The sequence below is a fragment of the Oncorhynchus nerka genome, linkage group LG4 (assembly GCF_034236695.1).
Source record: "Oncorhynchus nerka isolate Pitt River linkage group LG4, Oner_Uvic_2.0, whole genome shotgun sequence".
Classification (NCBI taxonomy): Eukaryota; Metazoa; Chordata; class Actinopteri; order Salmoniformes; family Salmonidae; genus Oncorhynchus; species Oncorhynchus nerka.
Window position 1 is genome coordinate 64,597,036 of NC_088399.1, and position 6,000 is coordinate 64,603,035.

A 6,000-nucleotide genomic window follows, 5' to 3' on the forward strand; every position below is an offset into this window, starting at 1 on the left:
CCCGTTGCTTCCGAATTGGGAAAACTAATCACCTCGCCTCAACATAGTCTCTTACCAAATACAGCCCTAAAACAGCAAAACACCATAAAAGACCTGGTTTTATGTTCCTCCCACGTGATGCAGTAAAGATAGTGTTATGAAACGGTGTGGATAGAACCAACAACAGCGCAATAGGGGAGAGTGAAAAGGTGAGGAATATGTGGGGGAACGTTTGAAAAGCTGGAGGTACAAAAGAGAAGAAAAGATGAGAAGAGACGAGGAGAGGGGAAGAGAGGAGAGAGAAAAGTATATGGGTGAGAAGAGTAGGGCTGGGAAATACCAGGGAATTCACGATAAGCAACATGTATTGCAATTTGATGTTCCAAACGTTGCTCATTACATGTCTGCTGCAGAAAGCATGAGAAAATGTGTCCTGGACAGTCATGGAAAACATGTTGGATCACTATTTAATAAGATGGTGAACAAGCTTTAGGATGAAAAATACAGCTGTTTTAGCGCAGGTACAGCCAACTAGCGCTAGCTAAAGCTACCTAGCTAAAAAAAAAACGTATTTTACAAATCGGTACTTGGAGTCAAAGTATCTTTATAATTATTGTCCAAAATAATATTGCAATATGTAAAGTGCCTTCATAACCTATTCGTACCTTTTGACTTATTCCATATTTTGTTGTGTTACAGCCTGAATTCAAATTAGTTTTGTGCTATGGGGATGCTTTTCAGTGGCAGGGACTAGGAGACTAGTAAGACAGGGAACAATGAATGGAACCAAACAGGTCTTGATGAGAACCTGCTTCAGAGTACAAACAAACTTAAGACTGTGGCAAAGATTTACATTCCAACAGGACAATGACCCCAACCAAACTGCCAAAGCAATGCTGGAATGGCTTCAGAACAAGAATGTGAAAGTCCTTGAGTGGCCCAGCAAAAGCCCAGATATGAATCCCATCAAAATCTGTGGAAAGACTTGAAGATTGCTGTTCACCACCACTCCCCATCTAATTTAACAGAGCTTGAGAAAATCTGCAAAGAAATAGAGAAAAATCCCCAAATCCAAATGAGCAAAGCTGATACCCAAGATACATTTGCAAAAATTTCTAAAAGCATGTTTTCATTATGGGGTTTTGTGCGTAGATGGATAAAAAAGATTTATTTAATCCATTTTTAATTCAGGCTGTAACAAAATGTAGAAAATGCAAGGGGTATGAATACTTTCTGAAGGCACTGTAACTATCTATCCCCCCCCATCATTTGAGAAGAGAGGAAAGGAGACAGAGGAGAAAACATGAAGTAATAAGGAACGTAGCGCAGAGACTAGAGGCACCTGAGGGGGAAGGCTATTTCAGCGCTCATTACCTCTGGGGGCATTAGGCGCAACAGACCTTTGAGGACCTCTCCACCGGCGACACATAATTCAGCAGCCAATGTCTGGACAGAGACAGCCAGGGGGGGGGGAATAATCACACCCTGGACAAAACTGACCATTTCCCAGGGTGCTTCAGCATCTGCAGGCCCATCAGTGAGCGGGACACAATCTTTGGGCAAAATAAAAAAAGCTACGAGGGCAGGGTCAATGGAAGCCATCACGGCTGGCAAGCAGAACCCAACCCGGCTGGTGAATGGAGAGATTAGTATTGACAAACAAAGGAAGTGGATCTTTTCCAAATCCTCTGGAGCTACAGAGTGGAGCAACAGACTAGACGTTAGACTGATACAGATATTAGGCCAAAAAGACACACGCACACAAAGCAACCACACAACAGGCGGAATGACAATCACACAGGCATATGTTCACTTGTTAGTGACCACACTGGCTACTCACCCAAACTATCCACGCCATGAATCAAATCCAACACAAGCATTGCTCTCTCTTTCACCCTCAAGAACACACACACACACCCATTCTCATCGGAAGCATCCTCAGCTTCCCACGGAGAACTTCCCACATCCTGCTCTTCTAATTCCCTCATCTCAAAACTGGCTAGAGACAGTTCCCCTGTCATGGTGCTACGGTTCTCCAACCATGACCTCACCACTCCCACTGTGTCACCCTCAGTCACAGCAGAGCGACGGGGAGACGGCAGTGCAGCCCAGTGGTCGGGGAGACAGATGGTGTGTCAGAGAGCTAGTGTCCACAAGTGTGGATGTCCCAGCCAAAATAAAAAGACACTGCACTATACAGACAATAGTGCCACTATGAAAACAGCGATGACATCCCAAGGTGATGTACAGACTGTTGCACTCAGCACAGAGGGGTGGTTTCACATCCAAGCTGAGATAAACCTGTTGGGAGTTGTGTGCTGGAAATTCAAGCTGGCAGATACAACTGTGCATTTTAATGCTTTTATAACCACATTGACAAAACACTGTAGGGGTTCCATGCTGATTAGGCCTAGACTTTGTGTAAGTGCAAACGCATTCAATGCAGTACTGATGTTTTTCAAACTTTGTCGAAGCCATGTTTTAAAATCAGCATAGACAGAATATGGCATGATCTGTGTGCTCAAGTCCAGCCACATACACAACCCGGTCCAACGATATGAAAACGTATGTCAACAAAAGCCCACTGAATAGATTTAAACATTATACACAAGCAGATGTGTCATAGTTCAAGAAAAAAAAACGAACAATTCCCAGCGAGATAGATAGGTGTTGAAATTAATGAAGCCAACAGGCTAAAGATACGACTCTCACTAAGGGGGAAAGGCATCAACATAACACCGACTAAAGACAGCGCTCACATTTGAGTTCTATTTTAAGTGAGGCAAAACAATGAGGCTCGTTTTCCTTTGTAAAAAAAAAAAAAAATAGTTAAAAGAGATGTAGGCCGATGACACCGAGGCTTTTGTTGTGGCGCCAGCTAACGATGCCCCTTAGGTTGTGAACCCAAACTCCTTATTATCAGTTAGTCAATTAAGGCTGTCGCCAAAACCGAGAGCGCGTACCAGAAAACTGGCTTCAGTTCAGATAGATCAGCTGTTTGTAACACGGATTCAGTGATCTACAAATCAACTGCCTGGTTGACACACACACACACACACACACACACACACACACACACACACACACACACGGTCTACTGTGATGGTGGGTAGAGGCCTAGAGAGAAAGACGTGTGTGGTAGGATGTGGCAGGGATGGAGTGATTTTCCTAGAGCGAGGTCACCTATTCACAGCATCAGTGACTTCGTCAGTCATGCAACACGTGACACACGCCCACAGCGAATACATATGCATGCAAAAAGTGAACGTGTGCTTACATTGACATACACACAGAGTGCAAATTACCAGGGGGCAGGGGGTCTAAACCCCCCTTGAATGAAATATGACCCTCCCCTAAATGCTAGAAAAGTCAAACTTCTAAATAATGCAATTTACTGCAACAGCGGTAAATATTAAAATAAAATCTTATTCCAAATTAAACTAACACCCCCACATCAGTCGGTTTTTATATTTGTATTATTTCCATGTGGCTGCACCCATCATCCCGGTCCCGTATTTCAGTCCCTTTTCAGGTTTTTACTTTTCTTTTTACAAAAAAGGTCAATGTGTCAGCAAGACGCGTCAATTCATTCGGGCTACGAGATACTCGCCGAATGTCACTGTGTTCTGTAAAACGGTGCCTCTTTTCATTCATCAAAAGGCGTGTGCACAGAGAGCACTGTTTGAATTATTTGAGTGGACGAACTTGCACAGGTAACTTATTTTTGTTGAAGGGATTTGTTTGACAATCAGATGAAAACATGACTGGTTGTGTTTATGCCACGTTTTTACAGTTTGCCTTTACTATTACGCCCAGATGGGATGGTCCCATTCAAAAAGAGACCCCCAAATGTCACTGTATAAGTCGCACATACACATCAGTCTGCAGGCTCCAACACAACATCCTGCCGAGGTGAGATATATGATGGCTAAACTGAGGTGAGATATGATGGAAAAACGTGGGGTTGACACACGATAGCTCTCTCCTCCAGAGAGTGGGGAAGTGTGGTCGATTACAGTAGCCTGTCCTATACACTGTGTGCATTGAAGCCTTAAATATCTTATACAATTTTAACAGTGCATAAATGTTTCAGATGGCTCTGTCAATAGAGAACGTTTCTCTTGCACTTCAGGTTGCCAACTGCGGAATTCTGTGCGAGTGAGCATTCAGTTAACAGCCTGCTGCCTACTTCATTTTCACGGAACTTTGTTGAGCTTGTAATAAGTCTTTCCATGTTACAATTGCATAAGATCTATATAGGCCTATTCCCAAATACAAAGAGGGAGGACATGAAGCATTGGCATAATTGCACGATAACAAAAGACGGACAAAAGATTTGAGGAAAAGACAATGCACGCAAGGCAATTAACCACCTGAAGAGAGCAAGCAACTTCGATTATATTGCCCTATATCTGCCAAAACGTGTGTCATACAATCTGTTATTGCGTAAAGGCTTTGTTTGAATAAAAGCATAAAACGTGCTAATTTAGACTGTTTTCGCAGGCAACTGCAGATGGCCAGACTGGATTTAAATCGCTAAATCCGGGTTTTGATTGTAAACCAGTACGGTGAGAGAAACGGATTAGGACAAAAGGCGAGTCCCGCGGCAGAGATTTCAGGGGAAATAACAGGCAATGACAACCGTTGGTTTAGCAGAAAATATTTCAATGATCGTCATGTAATATCATTTTTACAACGCCCCCTCTGTGTTGAAACATGATTTTTATTACAAACATTAAGTGAGAAGATTATTCTAAATGGTATTCTATGATTAGATCATGACATTTGTTTTTTTTGTTGAAGAAACAGGTACACAATTTACACAGCCTGAACAAAGCATTTCGTAACTGATATGATAACTTTGAAAGCCTCAATAGAATGAATGATTATTGGCTACAATACACACCAATTATATGTAGGGTGATATGTCACTTCAAGTTGACGACTTTATAGGCTTAGGCAACTTTACATCCCTGACGCATTCGATATTTTTGTAAATGATGTTTGTCATACACTGACAATCCTTAGAAGTTGTCCCCATCGATATTCATTGATGACTTGGGGTACAATGACGGGGCACACCTTTGTGGGCAACCATACCTACGACCCCGCACCCTATAAAACTTGAATAGCTGGGCAAAGAATTGTACATACATTATAATCACAAACTACAAGAGTGACCATCAATCTGGAAAGTCATCAAGTGCCCTAGAATAAAGATGTACACGACTTGGAAAACACTAAACTAATAAAATAGGCTATCATATAGCTTAAAATGAAAGGTTGCAAGCTACAAAAACCGGACACTAGAATAAATGCAATGTTTTTCTCATTCACATTTTTATTTGACACCTTGTGTGACAGTCTCACTTGGATTGATATGTCAGACGTGTCAAACCAGAGCGCCGTGGGTTGAAGGTTTTCAACATTTTAGTTCGTAAATTCAGTTCAGTGGGTTTGCAAAGACAGAAAACACAGAACCCACAACATATGTTCTGCATGAGGACCGATCGTTCAAACATTTGAACCAAGCGAAATGTACAGAGCGAGCAGACACAGATTGTAAGCGACACACACCGCACAGGGGCGACAACACAGAATTTACCTTCTCACAAATTAATCCCGCTAAATATTTCCGAGAGAAATAATCCAAAATTCCAGCAAGTGTATCGACGAAGAGGGAACATTCAGAAAATAATCACTATTTCACTCTTAGAACGTCGTAATTCCCAGAACGCACGCTGTTGTGTTTGCATTCACTACATACACTAAAGCAGCGGAAGACCTTCCCAGACGCGCTGCTGTGGTCTCGCCCAGGACACACCCTCCTCGTTTGCATGAAAGAACCTTTACGACCAATTAGGGGGCGCAGCACGGTAGACGATGCAGGTGGCACCTCCCACCCCGTTCAAACCATGGTCCAGATTTTGGACTCCAGTCCAGACTGTAAGCATAAAAATATTCTCTGAGCTTTTTTCCCCCCACTTTTCTTTTTAACACTTAATTAAAATGTCTAATTGT

General features: G+C 42.4%; 1 protein-coding gene across 1 annotated transcript in view; it reads right to left on the bottom strand.

Annotated features, from left to right (window-relative positions):
* The window catches only part of LOC115128426 (semaphorin-6D-like), a 97,418-nt gene extending 91,655 nt beyond the window's left edge, over positions 1-5,763 (bottom strand). Inside the window, 1 exon segment of the mRNA XM_065017751.1 lies at positions 5,585-5,763. The gene's annotated coding sequence lies outside the window, so the exon portion shown is untranslated.
* Positions 5,764-6,000: the final 237 nt, after the last annotated feature.